Source organism: Gorilla gorilla, chromosome 19 (assembly GCF_029281585.2).
Source record: "Gorilla gorilla gorilla isolate KB3781 chromosome 19, NHGRI_mGorGor1-v2.1_pri, whole genome shotgun sequence".
Taxonomy (NCBI): domain Eukaryota; kingdom Metazoa; phylum Chordata; class Mammalia; order Primates; family Hominidae; genus Gorilla; species Gorilla gorilla.
The window spans coordinates 84070871-84089389 of record NC_073243.2 but is presented as its reverse complement, the minus strand read 5'-3'; positions in this window follow the sequence as shown (position 1 = coordinate 84089389).

Below are 18519 nucleotides of genomic sequence, written 5' to 3'. Positions count from 1 at the left end.
CTTGTGGTGAGTACAAGGCAAGGTTGAATCCACATTAATGAAGTGATGTATAGATATTGTATTAGGTAGGATAAATAATCTAGAGATGATTTTATATAAAATCATTTTATAAAAAAAGTTTGAGAATCCATGGATTTTGGTATCTGCAGTGCTTCTGGAATTATTCCCCCATGAACATGAAAAACTATATTCTTACCATTAGTCATGTATTTGTTGGGGAGTGAGAGAAAAAGAAAAGAAACTTGCCTAAGTCAATTTAATACATATGTACACTTCAATTATGTTATGATCTAGAATTGTAGGACAAAATCTTAGTGTCTGTGGCAGGTTATGAACTAACTTCTTCATATTTCTCTTATGGCATAGGTGGTCTTTCCCTCAAAATTACTAGAAATTTTTTTCCACAAAGAGACCAATACTACTTATTAGACTAGCAGATGGAGATAGTTAATGGCACTAACGTTTATTTACGAGGCCAAATCTGGGCAGGGTCCTCCATTATAACTCATCTGATAAGCTATTGAGTAGCCTATGTTGCCTCCCCATGTGTGGTCTTTCCTAGTATGATTATAAAAAACATTTTTTTCCTCATCCTCACATCACCATGGAGAGCATTTCTATAAAGCACTTTGAGAATCACTAGTGCATTTAGGACATAGACAATAAATATAAACATTTTTAAAATGGTATTCAGTTTTTATTTACAAATTAAAGGTATTTATTTGGAATATTAAAAATCAGAAGCTAAGTCAAAGCCAAAAATACAGTCACTGAGATGAAAAGAAACAGGATAAGAAGAATCAATAAGAGACGAGGATGTGCTTAATTGCAGATGGACATAATGGGCAAATTTTGCAAATAAACAAGGAAGAGAGTGATGAGATTAGTAGCCATTTTAACATGAAAAAATTTACATCAGTATGAAATAACTTCAAGAGACCACACACACGCACCCCCCCAAAAAAACAGAACAAAAATAAAAATAAGATAAAAAAAAAGAGCAATGGTAGCTATATCCACCACATAGTATATCTTTCTTGCCATCTAGACCCCAGCAGATCAAACAAAGAAGAGTTCCTTGAATGGTTGCACTGCAAAGGATGGGACTTGATACTCATAATAAGAAGTCTTCACTGTTGGACCAAGACAGCTGATGGCCTGCCTGTGCAATAGAGACGGAAACAGTACTATTCACTAAGTTTCTTATGCCATCCTCCCTCCACTTCTACCACAGAGTGACTCTGAATAGAACAAAGTGAATGGACAGGGAAGTCTCAGGCACTCAGAACCTCTAGCTTTTCTCCCCAGGCTTCTATCAAGAAAATAATTTGTAAATATGTGCTGGACTCTATGTCACTTTGTACTCTGGTGTCCTTGTACTTCAGTTCACTAGGAATATGCCTAAGGTCTTCATTCACTCAAGGAACTTCTCATTTTGTAAGGCTGGCACCAGCCTCCTGCCCTGGATTGCATGCAGCATGTCTTCAGCTACCAGCTGCTAAATGGCACTGCAGAGTCACAGCTACAGTCACCAACCTTGAAGAGCAGGTAACTCCCCCAGCCTCTGGTCAACATCTCTTACAAGCAGCAGTGCCTGCAATACAGCAAAACGTGTCTGCATGAAGGTGAAGATATATCTCAGATATTGCTGATTTTAATACAGACCACCACAATAAAGTGAATGTCCAATAAAGTGAATACTACAGTATAGCAAGTCATACATTTTTTGTTTCATCATATAAAACTATCTTTATATTATACTCTGGTTTATTAAATGTGCAATAAGATTATATCTAAAAAGACACACATACTATAATTTAAAAATACTTTATCGATAAAATGTTAAGAATCATCTGAACCTTCAGGGAGTAGTAATCTTTCTTGCTGGTAGAGAAGTCTTGCCTGGAAGTTGATGGCTACTCGCTAATCAGGTGGTGAATGGCGAAGGGTGGGCTGGCTGTGGCAATTTCTTAAAATAAGACAACACAGAAGTTTGCCATAACTGACTTTCCCTTTCACAAAAGATGTTTCTGCAACATACTGTGCTGTTTGATAACATTTGACTCAGCAGAATTTCTTTCAAAATTGGAGTCAATTCTCTCAAACTCTGCCACTGCTTTATTAACTGAGTTTATATAATATTATAAGTATTTTGTTGTCATTTCAACAACGTTCACAGTATTTTCGCCGGGAGTAGTTTTCATCTCAAGAAACCACTGTCTTTGCTCATTCATGAGAAGCAAGTTCTCACCTGTTAAGTGTTATCATGAGATTACAGCAATAAGTCACTATTTCAGGACCCAGGTCTAATTCTAGTTTTCTTGACATTTTCACCACATCTGCAGTAACTTCCTCCTGTGGAGTCTTGAATCCTTCAAAATAATTCATGAAAGTTGCCCTCAACTTTTTCCAAACACTTGTTAGTGTTGATATTTTTACCTCCACCCAAGAATCATGAAAGTTCCTAATGGCACTTGGAATGGTAAATATTTTCTAGAAGATAATCAATTATTTTGCCCAGATCCATCAGAGAAATTGTAATTAATAGCAGTGATAGAATTACAGAAGGTATTTCTTAAGTAATAAGACTTTTAAGTCAAAATGACTTTTTGGCAGAAAACTAGACAAAACTCTGGACATAAATTCAACACTTGGGCAAAAGGACGTAATAGATATCTGCAGAACATTCCACGCATGAACCACATAGTATACGTTCTTCTTATCTGCACATGGAACATATTCTGAGCTAAATCACATGCTCAGCCATAAAGCAAGACTCAATAAATTCTAAAAACAATCAAAATTATACCAAACATACTCTCAGACCACAGTAACATGAAAATAGAAATCAATACTAAGAAGATCTCTCAAGACCACACGGTTTCATGGAAAATAAACATCATGGTTTTGAATAACTTTTGGGCAAGCAATAAAATTAAGGTGGAAATCAAAAAGTTCTTTGAAATAAATAAAAGCAGAAATACAACACACCAAAATCTCTGGGAGGCAGAAAAAGTAGTGTTAAGAGGAAAATTTATAGTGCTCAAAGCCTGTCTGAAAAAAAAAGAAAGATCTTTAATTATCTAACATCACAGCTAGAGGAACTAGAAAAATAAGAACAAACTAACTCCAAGGCTACCAGACGAAAATAAATAAATGAAATCAGAGAACAACTGACAAAAAAAAATGAGACTTCAAAATTCAAGAAATCAACAAAACCAAAAGTTTGTTATTTAAAAAATCAACAAGATCAATAATAGACTGCTAGCTAGGTTAACAAAAAAAAAAAAAAAGAGAGAGAGAGAGAGAGAAATTCAAATAAGCACAATCAGAGACAACAAAGGTAACATTACAACTGATTCCACAGAAATACAAAAGATCCGCAGAGCCCATAATAAACATCTCTAAGCATACAAACTAGAAAATCTAGAGGAAATTCTTGGAAACACATAACTTGTCAAGATTGAATCAGGAGGAAATTAAAACCCTGAAAAGAACAATGTTGAGTTCCAAAATTGAATCAGCAATAAGAAAAAAAAACTAAAAAAATATACAGACCACATGGATTAAGAACTGAATTCTACAGACATACAAAGAAGAGCTGGTACCAAGTCTACTGAAACTATTTCAAAATATTGAGAAGGAAAGACTTCTCACTAACTCATTCGATGAATACAGTCTCATTCTGATACCAAAACATTCAAATATGCAGTGAAAAAATACCGCAATAAGCCAATATCTCTGATTAACATAAACAAAAATCCTCAACAAAATACTAGCAAGCCAAGTCCTGCAGCATATTAAAAAGTTAATTCATCATGACCAAGTAGGCTTCATATCTATGATGCAAGGTATCAATAAATGTGATTAACTACATAAATGTATTAACACAAATCAATAAATGTGATTAACTACATAAATATAATTAAAAGAAAAAAACATCATCTCAATTGATATAAAAAAAGCTTTTCATAAAACCCAGCATTCCTTTATGATAAAAACCCTCAGCAAACTAGGCATCAAAGGAACATACCTCAAAATAATAAGATCCATGTATGGCAAATACACAGGCAACATCATACTGAATGGATAAAAGCTGAAAGCCCTTCCACTGAGAACTGGAACAACACTAGGATAACCTTTCTCACCACTCCTATTCAACATAGCACTAGAAGCCCTAGCCAGGGCAATCAGACAAAAGAAAAGATATCTAAGTTGGAAAACAATGGAAAAACTGTCTCTCTTCACTGATGATATGATTCTGTATCCAGAGAACCCTAAAGAGTCTGTGAAAAAACTACTGGAACCGATAGCTTCAGTAATGTTTCAGCATACAAAATCAATGTACAAAAAACAGTAGCATCTCTATAGAACAATAACGTTCAAGCTGAAACCCAAATCAATAATGCAGTCCTATTTTCTATAGCCACAAAAAGACAAAATACTTAGGAATACATTTAAGCAAGGAGATAAAAGGTCTCCACGAGGAGAATTACAAAACACTCTGAAAGAAATCATAAATGACACAAACAAATGGAAAAATATTCCATGCTCATGAATTAAAAAATCAATATGATTAAAATGCACATATTGCCCAAAGCAATCTACAGATTCAATGCTATTCCTACCAAACTACCATTATAATTAGAAAAAAATTCTAAAATTAATATGGAACCCAAAAAAAGCCTGAATAATGAAAGCAATCCTATGCAAAAGGAACAAAGCTGGGGGCACCACACTACCCGACTTCAAACCATACCACAAGGTTACAGTAACCAAAACAGCCTGGTATTGTTGCAGAAATAGATCAATGGAACAGATCAGAGAATCCAGAAATAAAGCTCCACACCCATAGCCATCTGATTTTCAACGAAGTTGACCAAAAAAAAAAAAAGAAAAGCAATATGGAAAGAACTCCTTATTCAATAAATGATTCTGTGATAGCTAGAAGGCCATATATGGAAGAATAAAATTAGACTTGTTTCTTTCAACACATAGAAATATTAACTCAAGATGGATTCAATAGTTAAATGAAAAACCTTAATCTATAAAAATTATAGAAGAAAACCTAGGAAGCACCATTCTACACATCATCTTTGGGAAATAATTTATGACTAAGTCTTCAAAAGCAATTGCCACAAAAACAAAAATTGACAAGTGAAAACTGACTAAACTTAAGAGCTTCTGTACAGCAAAAAAAAACTATCAGTGAAGAAAGGCAACCTACAGAATAAGAGAAAATATTCACAAGCTATGCATCTGACAAACTCTAATATCCAGAATCTTTAAGAAACTTAAATAATTCAACAACAAAAAAATGAAGCATCTCATTAAAAAGCGAGCAAAGGACATGAACAGACATTTCTCAAAAGAAAACATACAAGTGGCCAACAAACATATGAAAATATGTTTCACATCACAAATTATCAAATAAATGTGAATCAAACCACAATGAGATGCCTTCTCACACCGGACACAATGCTTATTATTAAAAAGTCAAAAACAACAGTTACTGGTGAGGATGAAGAAAAAAGGAAATGCTTGTACACTGTGGGAATGTAAATTAGTTCATTCACTTTGGAATGTGGTTTGAAAATTTCTCAAAGTACTCTAAAGCAGAAATTTATTTGATATATGCTCAGCAACCCCATTATTGGGTATGTATCCAACAGAAAAGAAATTATTTTACCAAAACAATACATACAATCTGATGTTCATCACAGCACTATTGACAGTACCAAAGACATGGAATCAATCTAGGTGCCCATCAATGGTGTATTGGATATAAAAAGTATTGCATATATAACCATGAAAAACTATATAGCCATAAAAAATACAATTACATCCTTTTCAGCAACATGGAGGCAGCTAGAGGACATTATCCTAAGCACATTAATGCAGCAACAGAAAACCAAATAACATGTTCTAATTTATAACTGGGTGCTAAACATTGTGTACACATGGACATAGAGATGAAAAGAATAGACACTGGAGAATACTAGAAAGGGAAGGGGGGAAGTGGGTAATGGCTGAAAAACTAACAATTGGGTACCATGCTCACCTCCTGGGTGATGGGATCAATCATACTCCAAACCTGTGTTGTGCAATATACCCATGTTACAAATCTGCACATGTACCCTCTGAATCTAAAATAAACGTTAAAATTATAAAATTAAAAAATAATTTAAAAAATTTTAAAAAACACACAAAAAAACAAAGTGACTCCTTCATGAATAGGCCGAAGAATAAATTCAGTGTTAGCAGGTATAAAAACATTGATCTCCTGTCCATTTCCATCAAAGCTCTTGGGTGACCAGGTGAATCGTCAGTGAACAGTGGTCTTATAATAGTCAGGAAACTATGCTGTAGGCAGAGGTACTCTCATTAAGGCTTTGTTATGCCATTTATAGAGCCCAGGCTGAGTAGATATAGCATAATCCTTAGTTTCACAGATCACCATAGCAGATATAATTATAATGAAAAAGTTTATTATCAAAATGTGACAGAGACATGAAGAGAACACATGCTGTTGGAAAATGGCATTGATAGACATCCTCAACACAGGGTTATCACAAACATTAAGCTTGTAAAAATATGCTGCATCTGCAAAACACACAAGGCAAACCATAATAAAACAAAGTATACATCGGACAGTGTTTATAATTAAAGGATCCATTTATTTTTATTATCTCTTTTAATTATTTATCTTATTAGTTAATAATTCTTTTTTTAATTATTTGTTTAAAAGGAAAACATTTTGTTCATATTCCTGAATGAGTTCATTCGTTTATAAAGGATAAGTTGTAGGTAAATTCATTCTTTATAAAGGATAAGTTGTAGGTAAAGTTGTAGGTAAATAAATGAAAGGAAATTCTATGTACCTCTCATCTATCACTCTATATCTATTCTATCTATCTGTCTATCATCTATCTATCATCTATCTATCTATCTATCTATCTATCTATCTATCTATCTATCTATCTACCATCTAATCTAACTATATCTATCACATATTGCTGTTTGAATGTTATGTTTTAATGTTGGACCCCTCCAAAGCTCATGTTGAAGTTTAATTAGATGTGAAGCCTTTAAGAGGCTATTGAGTAAGGAAGGATCTGCCCTTATGAATAGATTAATCTATTCAAGGCTTAATGAATGAAAGGGTTAAAGGATTAATGAGTTATTATGAGAAAGAGACTGATTCATTTATGAGAAGAGAGAGACCTGATTTAGCAAGGTCCCCTGGCAATGTGATGCCTTGAGCCACACCTGGGCACTCTTCAGAGTGTTTCCACCAGCAAGAAGGCCCTCACCAGACGTGGTCCTTCAAAGCTGTACTTCTCAACTTCCAAAGCTAAAAGAAATGAATTCATTTACCTAAAATTACCCAGTTTTAGATATTTTATTATTAGAAACAGAAAACAAATTTAAATATGTATCTATCTTTGTTAATAGTACATTGTTATGAGCAAGGAACCCTGGAGTCATAATTCCTAAATGTGAACCCATGTACAATACATTTTGTTTTGATGTATTTAACAGTTTATTCAATATCTTGGTTTCCTCATTTTGAAATGGAGATAACAGCATACCTACCTCATACATATTTGGGGAGTATTAAATGAGTGAAAATACATATATATATATGTATATATATACACGTATATACGTGTATATATATACATATATATATAATAGCAAACTGTATCACCCATATCTGATCACAGACTTGTTCATTTTTTCAAAAATCTGGCTATTGAGAGAACACTTTTTTCTTATTTTGTTTACTACTGTATTCTCAGTGTCTAGAAGAGTACATGGCACAAAAAAGGTGCTCAAAATATTTTCTACATAAAATAAAATAAGAATAATGAAAGATAATCAAAACATACATAAAGATGAAAACAAAGCAGATAGATTGATGATGTATATATTAAAAATATTTCTGTGTTGAACTTAAAAATCAAATATTCCAGCAAGACTATTTGTCACAAGCTTTAACAGTAATCTTATAATAGTCTTTATTTTTATCAATTTTATCTTATATTTCTCACTGCTGTCATGTAACATATTTTAGTGTAAAATAATTTGGTGTCTATAATTTTACATCACATTAAAGTTGCATAGTGAAAAAATGGTCAATAAAGTATATTTTAGTCATTTTACTCTGTATGAATCAATATTTGTGTGCTTTTTCAGACTCAATCAATACATTCTACTTTTTCCAGAGACCTGTGACATCAACTTTACAAATATTTATCTATCTAACTATCTGCCTATCTATGTACAGTCATGTGCTGCAAAATGAGCTTTCAGTCAACAAGAGACCACATATATGAGGGTGGACCCATAAGATTATGGTGTAGCTGCAAAATTCCTATTGTCTATTAATGACTATATTTTTAATTATTATTTTAGAATGAACTTCTATGTATAAAAGAAATTTACTGTAAAATAGCCTCAGGCATGTCTTTCAGAAGGTGTTCCAAAAGAAAACATTGTTACCATAAGAAATGACAGCTCCCAGTGTGTTAATACCCCTGAAGATGTTTCAGTGGGACAAGATGTGGAGGTGAAATACAATGATATTGATGATCCTGATTCTGTGTAGGTATAGGTTAATTTTGTGTACGTGTCTTAGGTTTTAACAAAAATATTTAAAAAGTAAAAAGCAGATATACCTAATGTTAAATGACGAGTTAGTGGGTGCAGCACACCAACATGGCACATGTATACATATGTAACTAACCTGCACGTTGTGCACATGTACCCTAAAACTTAAAGTATAAAAAAAAACCTTATAGAACTGGGTTAAAAAGAAAGATGATAATTTTGTACAGCTTACAATGTGTTTGTGTTTTAAGCTAAGTATTATTACAAAAGAGTCAAGAGATAAAAAAACTAAAAAGTTTATGAAGTAAATAAGCTACAGTAAGCCTAGGTTAATTTATTATTAAAGAATAAGAAATACAGCCAAGATGGCTGACTAAAAGGAGTGGCGGTCAGAGGCTCCCACTGAGAAGAATCAAACAGCATGCAAATCTTACACCTGCAACCAAAGTATCCAGGTTCTATCATCAGGTGGTTTGCGTGACCCATGGAGAGTAAGGAAAAGCAGGATGGTGTGTCAGCCCACCTGAGAGCCTTATGGGGCAAGGGGAGCCTCCACCCCCAGCCAAGAGAGGCAGTGAGTGAACATGCTACCAAGCCTGGGAATCTGTGCTTTTTCCACGGCTCTGTGCAACCCACAGATCACAAGATCCCACTTGTGACAGATCATTGTGACAGAAAATTAACAAGGATATCCAGGACTTGAATTCAGCTCTGGATCAAGTGGACCTAATAGGCATCTACAGAACTCTCCATCCCCAAAAAATAGAATATAGATTCTTCTCAATTACCCTAAAATCGACCACATAATTGGAAGTAAAACACTCCTCAGCAAATGCAAAATAACTGAAATTATGACAGTCTCTCAGATCATGGTGCAATCAAATTAGAACTCAAGATTAAGAAACTCACTAAAAACCACACAAGTATGTGGAAATTGACCAACCTGCTCCTGAATGACTCCTGGGTACATAATGAAATTAAAGCAGAAATCAAGAAGTTATTTGAAACCAATAAGAGCAAAGAGACAGTATACCAGAATCTCTGGGACACAGCTAAAGCAGTGTTAAGAGGGAGATTTATAGCTCTAAATGCCCACATCAGATGGTTAGAAAGATCTCAAATCAATACTGTAACATCACAACTAAAAGAATCACAGATATAAGAGCAAACAAATCAAAAAGCTAACAGAAGACCAGAAATAACTAAGATTGTGGAACTGAAGGAGATAGAGACACAAAAAATCCTTCAAAAAATCAATAAATCCAGGAACTGTTTTTTTGAAAACATTAATAAAATAGACCACTAGCTAGACTAATAAAGAAGAAAAGAGAGAAGAATCAACTAGACACAATAAAAAATGATAAAAGGCATATCACTACTTACCTCAAAGAAATACAAGCAACCATCAGAGAATACTATAAACACCTCTATGCAAGTAAACTAGAAAATCTAGAAACACTTCTATGTAAGTAAACTAGAAAATAGATAAATTCCAGAACACAAACACCCTCCCAGGAATAAGCTAGAAAGAATTTGAATCTTTGAATAGTCCAATAATAAATTCTAAAATCGAGGCAGTAATAAATAGCGTACCAACCACAAAAAAAAAATAAAAAATAAAAAATAAAAAAGCACAGGACAAGATGGATTTACAGCCACATTTTTTCCAGAGGTACAAAGAGGAGCTGGCACCATTCCTTCTGAAACTATTCCAAACAATGGAAAAGGAAGGACTTCTCCCTAACTTATTTTTTGGAGCCAGCATTATTCTGATAGCAAAACCTTGCAGAGATACAACAAAAAAAGAAAACATCAGGCCAATTTCCTTGATGAACATCAATGTGAAAATCCTCAATAAAATACTGGTAAACTGAATCCAGAAGCACATCCCTTATGAACAAGTTGGCTTCATCCCTGGGATGCAAGGCTGGTTCATCATATGCAAATCAATAAATGTAATTCATCACACAAACAGAACTAATGACAAAACCCATATGATTATCTCAATAGATGCAGAAAAGATCTTTGGTAAAATTCAACATCCCTTCAAGTTAAAAACTCTCAATAAATTAGGTATTGATGGAACATATCTCGAAATGATAATCATTTATGACAAACCCACAGCCAACATCATACTGAATGGGCAAATGCTGGAAGCATTCCCTTTGAAAACTGCCGCAAGTATGCCCTCTCTCACTACTTCTATTCAACATAGTATTGGAAGTTCTGTCCAGGGAAATCTGGCAACAGAAAGAAATATAAAGTATTCAAATAGGAAGAGAGGAAGTAAATTGCCTCTGTTTGCAGAAGACATGATTTTATATCTAGAAAAGCCCATCGTCTCAGCCCCAAAGCTCCTTAAGCTGATAATCAACTTCAGCAAAGTCTCAGGATATAAAATCAATGTGTGAAAATCACAAGCATTCCTATACGTTAACAATAGACAAGCAGATACCAAATCATAAATGAACTCCCATTCAAAATTTTTAAAGAACAAAATACCTAGGAATACAGCTAACAAGGGAAGTGAATAACCTCTTCAAGGAGAACTACAAACCACTGGTCAAGAAAATAAGAATAGACACAAATGAATGGAAACACATTCCATCCTTGTGAATAGGATGATTTAATATTGTAAAAATGGTCACACGGCCAAAAGTAATTTATAGATTCAATGCTATACCCACCAAAATACCATTGGCATTCTTCACAGAATTAGAAGAAACTACTTTAAAATTTATATGAAACAAAAAAGAGCTTGTGCAGTCAAGGCAATCTTAAGAAAGAAGAACAAAGCTGAAGGCACCTTGCTACCTGACTTCAAACCATACTACAAGGCTACTGTAACCAAAACAGCATGGTACAGGTACAAAAATAGACAAATAGACCAGTGTAACAGAATAGAGATATCAGAAATAACACTGCACATCTACAACCATCTGATCTTTGACAAACCTGAAAAAAAATAAGCAGGCCGGGTGCAATGGTTCACGCCAGTAATCCCAGCACTTTGGGAGGCCGAGGTGAGTGGATCACGAGGTCAGGAGATCGAGATCATCCTGGCTAACATGGTGAAACCCCATCTCTACTAAAAATACAAAAAATTAGCCGGGCGTGGTGGCAGGCGCCTGTAGTCCCAGCCACTCAGGAGGCTGAGGCAGGAGAATGGCATGAACCCAGGAGGCAGAGCTTGCAGTGAGCCAAGATCACGCCACTGCACTCCAGCCTGGGTGACAGAGTGAGACTCCATCTCAAAAAAAAAAAAAAAAAAAAAAATAAGCAATAGGGAAATAATTCCATATTTAATAAATGGTACCAGGAAAACTGCCTAGCCATCAGCAGAAACTGAAACTGGGCCCCTTCCTTCCACCTTATACAAAAATTAACTCAAGATAGATTAAAGACTTACAGGTAAAACCCAAAACCATATAAACCCTAGAAGAAAATCTAGGTAATAGCATTCAGGACATAGGGATAGGCAAAAATTTTATGATGAAATCGCCAAAAGCAATTGCAACAAAGTCAAAAATTGACAAATTGGATCTAATTAAACTAAAGAGCTTCGGTTTAAAAAAAGAAAGTATCATCAGAGCGAACAAGTAACCTACACAATGGGAGAAAAATTTTGCAATCTATCCATCCTACAAAGGTCAATATCCAGAATTTACAAGGAACTTAAACAAATTTACAAAAAAAAAAAAAGAAAACCATTGAAAAGTGGGCAAAGGACATGAACAGACACTTCTCAAAAGAAGATATTTATCCAGCCAGTAAACATACTAAGAAAAGCTAAGCATCACTGATTATTAGAGAAATGCAAATCAAAACCACGATGAAATACCATCTCACACCAGTCAGAATGGTGATTTTTAAAAAGTCAAGAAACAGCAGATGCTGATGAAGCTGTTGAGAAATAGGAACACTTTTACACTGTTGGTGGGAATGTAAATTAGTTCAACCATTGTGGAAGACAATGTGGTGATTCTTCAAAAATCTAAAACTGGAAATACCATTTGACCCAGTTATCCCATTACTGAGTATCTACCCCAAAGGAATATTAATCATTCTATTATAAGGATACATGCACACATACGTTCATTGCAGCACTATTCACAATAGCAAAGACATAGAATCAACCCAAGCGCTTATCAATGATAGACTGGATAAAGAAAATGTGGTACGTATACACCATGGAATATTATGCAGCCATTAAAAGGAATAAGATTATGTCTTTTTTAGGAACATGGATGAAGCTGGAAGCCATTATCCTCAGCAAACTAACACAGGAACAGAAACCCAAACACCACATGTTCTCACTCAAAATTGGAAGCTGAACAATGAGAACACATTAATATACAGAGGGGAACAACACACACCAAGTCCTGTTGGGGGCGTCATGGTGAGGGAGAGCATCAGGATAAATAGCTAATGCATGCAGGACTTAATACCTAGGTGATGGGTTTATAGGTGCAGCAAACCACCAAGGCACATGTATACCTATGTAACAAACCTGTACGTTCTGCACATGTATCCTGGAAATTAAAATGCAATAAAATTTGAATAAAAAATACGTACATTTAGTGCAGCCTGTGTACAGTGTTTAGAAGGTCTACAGTAGTGTACAATAATGTCCTAGACCTTCTCATTCACTCGCTTCTCTCACTCATTGACTCACCTACAGCAACTTCCAGTCCTCCAAGCTCCATTTATTGTAAGTGTCCCACACAGGTGCACCACATTTTATCTTTTGCATAGTGTTTTGACTGTACCTTGTCTATGTTTGAATATGTTTAGTTACACAAATACTTACTATTGTGTTACAATTGCCAAAGTATTTAGTAAGTAACATGCCGTATGGTTTGTAGCCTAGAAGCAATAGGCTATCCCAGATAGCATAGGTGGGTAGTAGGCTATGTCATCTAGATTTGTGTAAGTACTCTCTACAATGTTTATACAATGACAAACTTGCCTCATGACACATTTCTCAGAATGTATCCTGTAATTGAGTAATGCATGACAGTCTACATAATTTCAAAATATTTTATTCTTATTTTAGACACATCGTTTCTTTCCCATATTTTAGCCAAATATATATTATGTAAATATAATTAAGTATAGTCCATATGTTTGGCATAATTGCAGTTTTATAGAGTTGCAAAAATACTGAGTAACAAATTCAGATCTTCACCCATTAAACACACCCTTGTTTCCTACTCAATATTCAATTATTCTTTGTAAATTGTCCAGTCACAGAATCATTCTATCTCTAATATAAGTACCTTGAGAGTTAGAAAATTATAGCTCACATATTTACAGATTCTTATAAAAGATTTATATATTGGAGAGCCTGGGGATACATAAATAATATAAATGGAAATTGTTATTTGAAGCCAATCATTTATTTACAGGACATTCATCTAATTTTTGAGTCTAGACTGAAGCACAGATTATTCTTCTCATGTTGGTTTGCAAAAAAACTGTCAAATATCAAAGCAAGTATAATAATTTGTGTATTACTGACATTTGATTTATGATAATATGCTAATATTTTAAATATTTCAAGCAATAAAATAATACATGAAACTATATTTTTATATTTGTTTATATTATAAATATGTATGACACAATAGGAATTACTTATGAATCTTTTAAAATAGATTACATGTTAGAAAATATTTTAGGTTAAGTGTCCCACTTAGCAGTAAAGACCACTGGCAACGTTATTATCAAAAACATGACAGAATAAAGAAAGAATTACAGGATGTGGTTTCTTCTTTTCTTAAGTGCAGTTTTAAGTTCACAGCAAAATTAAGAAGGTACAGAGATTGCTCATATCCTTGCCCACACATGCATAGTCTTTAGCATTATCAGCATCCCCTACCAGAATGTACATTTGTTACAACTAATGAACCTAACTAACACATCATTATTACTCGAAGTTCACCACTTACATTAGGGTTCACTTTTGGTGCTGTACGTGCTATGTGTTTGCACAGATGCATAATGACATGTATCCACCATTATAGTATCATACAGAGTAGTTCCACTGTCCTAAGAGTCCTCTGTGCTCCACTTAGTCATCTTTCCTTCCCTATCACCCCTGGGAACCACTAATTTATTTCGGTCTCCTTAGTTTTGCCTTTTAAAGGATGTCATAGAATTGAATCACACACTGTGTGCCATTTTAAATTGGCTTCTTTCACTAACTATTATGCTTCTTTTTTCTTTATCTCTTTCTATGGTTTGATGGTTAATTTCTTTTTTGGTGCTATACAATATGCTATTGTTTGGATGTACCGCCTTTTACTGAAAGGTATCTCAATGCTTCCAAGTTTTATAAATTATTAATAAAATTGCTATAAACATCCATGTGCAGGTTTTTGTGTGGAAATCAGTTTTCAACTCATTTGCGTAAATGCCAGGAAGAATGATTGCTAGGTTATACAGTAAGAAGCTATTTCATTTTGTAAATAAACACCAAACAGTCTTCCATCATTTTACATTCTCACCACAAATTTTTGAGAGTTTTGTTGTTCTACATCCTCGTGAGCATTAGGTATTGTCAGTGTTCTGGATTGTAGCAATCAGTGTTATCTCATTGTTTTACTTTGCATTTTCCTAATGATCTGTGATTGTGAGCATCCTTTTATATGCTTATTTACCACGTGACTATCTTCTTAGGTGAGGGTATCTGTTACGCCTTTGGCCCATTTTAAAAATCTTATTGTGTTCTCATTGAAGAGTTTTAAGAGCTATTTGTACATTTTGGGTGTCAGTCCTTGAAAAGATATGTAAGTTTTTGGCAAATATTCCCTCCAAGTCAGTGGATTATATTTTCATTCTCTTGACAATGTATTTTGCAAAGCAGAAATTTCTAATTTTAATGAAGTTTAGTTTATCAATTATTTCATTCACAGATTGCACTTGTGGCATTGCATCTAAAAAGTCATCACCCAACCCAAGAGCATGTAAATTTTCTCCTATATTATCATGGAAGAGTTTTATAGTTTCATATTTTACAGTTAGGTCTGTGATACACTGTGAGTATCTTTTTTTCTTTCATGTGAATGTCCAGTTTTTTCAATATCATTTTTTGAAAAAGTATCTTTTCCCCATTGCATTGTTAGTCAAAATCACTGGACTATATGTATGTGGATTTATTTCTCTATAGTCCATTCCATCAGTTCATTTGCTTCTTTTTTAACCAATACCACACTGTCTTCATTGCTGTAGTTTTAAATACATCTTGAAGTTGAGTAGTGTCAGTCCTTCAGCTTTGTTCTTCTCCTTCAATATTGTGTTGTCTATTCTGGATCTTTTGCATCTCTGTATAAACTTTAGAATAAGTTGGTCTTAACTGCAAAATAACTTTCTGGGATTGTGATTGGTATTGCAATGAATCTATAGATCAAGTTGGGAAGAACTGACATGTTGATAATATTGAGTCTTGCTTTCCATGAACATAGAATATCTTTCCACTTATTTATTTTTTTGATAACTTTTATGAGAGTTTTGTAATTTTTCTTTATTATGTCTTATATATACTTTGTAACATGTTTAAGTATTTTTATTTTGAGGAATGCTAATAGATGATAATGTCATCTGTGAACAAAGATAGCTTTATTCTTTTATCCCAAACTCTATATATTTTATTTATTTATTTTTACCTTATTGCATTACTAAGACTTCCAGTATGATGTTGAAAATCAGTGGTGAGAGAGGACATCCTTGCCATATTGTTGATCTTAGCAAGAAAGACTCAAGTTCCTTACTATTAAATATAATGTTAGCTGTAGGTTTCTTGTAGTTTTTATTTTTTATCAAGTTGAGGATGTTTCCTTGTATTTCCCAGTTTTTGAGAGTTTTTACATAAATGGGAATTGGATTTTGTCAGATGCTTTTTTTAATCTATTGATATGATCATGTGATTTTTCTTATTTTGCCTACTGATGTGATGGATTACATTAACTGATTTTTGAGTGTGGAACCAACCATGCATACCGAGATAAATCCTACCTGGTTGTGGTGGATAGATCTTTTTATATATTTTTGTGTTTCATTTGCTAATATTTCCTTTTTAAAAATAGAATAGTTTTTTAGTCCTCTGCAGATTTTTACTTTATGTAGTTGAGATTATCTTATATATGATTTTAACAATGGTTGACACAGCACTCTTTACAAGTTTTATAAGTAAGTTGTTATGTCCACTATCTTTTCTTTAAGGCTTTTTGCATCTATGTTCATGAGAGATATTGGTCAATAGTTTTTTTTTCTTTTTCTTTTAATGGCTTTTCTGGATTTGGTATCCGTGTAATGCTGCCTTCACTGAATGAACTATAAAGTATTCCTTATTTTCTCTTCTGAGAGAGATTCAAGAGAATTAGTATTGTTTCTTTCTTAAATGTTTGGTAGAATTCACCAGTGAACTCATCTGGTTCTGATGTTCTTTTTCAGGTTATTAAATATTGATTTAATTTATTTAATAGACACAGGCCCATTTGGATTATCTATTTATTTTTATGTGTTTTGACAGAGCATGCCTTTTAAGAAATTGGTCTGTTTTGGCCGGGCGTGGTGGCTCATGCCTGTCTCAGCACTTTGGGAGGCCGAGATGGGCAGAGAGCATCCTGGCCAACATGGTGAAAACCTGTCTGTACTAAAATTACAAAAATTAGCTGGGCGTGGTGGCGAGCGCCTGTAATCCAGCTACTTGGGAGGCTGAGGTAGGAGAATCACTTGAACCCTGGAAGCTGAGATTGCAGTGAGCGGAGATTGTGCCGTTGCACTCCAGCCTGGGCGACAAGAGTGAAACTCCGTCTCAAAAAAAAAAAAAAAAAAAAAAAAAAAAAAATTGGTCTGTTTCAAATAGTTTATCAGCTTTGTGGGTATGTAATTGTTCATTGCATTTCTTTGTAACTTTTTAATTTTCATAGATTTAGAGGTGCAGAGGTACAAATTCAGTTGTGTTACATGAATATATTGCATAGTGGTGAAGTCTAGGCTTTTAATATAGCCATTATTCAAAGAGTATACATTCTACCCATTAGTTAGTATTTCATTTCTTCCTTTCCCTCCACCCATCCACACTTTAGAGTCTCCAGTGTCTATTAGTCCATACTGTATATCCATGTGTACCTATCGTTTAGCTCTTACTTTCAGGTGAGAAAGAGAAGTTATTGATTTTCTGCTTCTGAGACATTTCACTTAGCAAAATGGTCTCCAGTGCCATCCATGTTGCTGCAAAAGACATAATGTTATTCTTTGTTATGGGTAAATAGTATTATATTGTTTGTGTGTGTGTGTATGTGTATGTATCTATCACATTTTTTCTTGTCCAATCATCTGTTGATAGACACTTAGGTTGATTCCATGATTTTGCTATTGTGAATAGTGATGAGATAAAAATGTAAGTGCAGAAGTTGTTTGACATAATGGTTTATTTTCCTGAAGGTAGATACCCAGTAGTGGAATTGCTGAATCAAATGGTAGTTCTATTTTACTTATTTGAGAAATATCCATACTGTTTTTCATAGAGGTTATACTAATTTACATTCCCACAAATATGTATAAGTGTTTCCTTTTCTCTGTTTTTTCACAAACATCTATTTTTTCTTGACTTCTTAATAATGGCTATTCTGAGTAGTGTAAGATGATTTCTCCTTGTGGTTTTAATTTGCATTTCTCTGATGATTAGTGATGTTGGGCATTTTTTCACGTTTGTTGACTGCTGTATGTCTTCTTTTGAGAAATGTCTGTTCACATTCTTTGCCTTCTTAATAAGGTTATTTGTTTTATTTCTTGTTGAGTTATTGAGTTCTTTATCAAATGCATTATTGGAAAATAATTTCTCCCACATATCGTCATTTTAATGACTATACAATTCAAAATGGCCCTTTTTCATTTTTG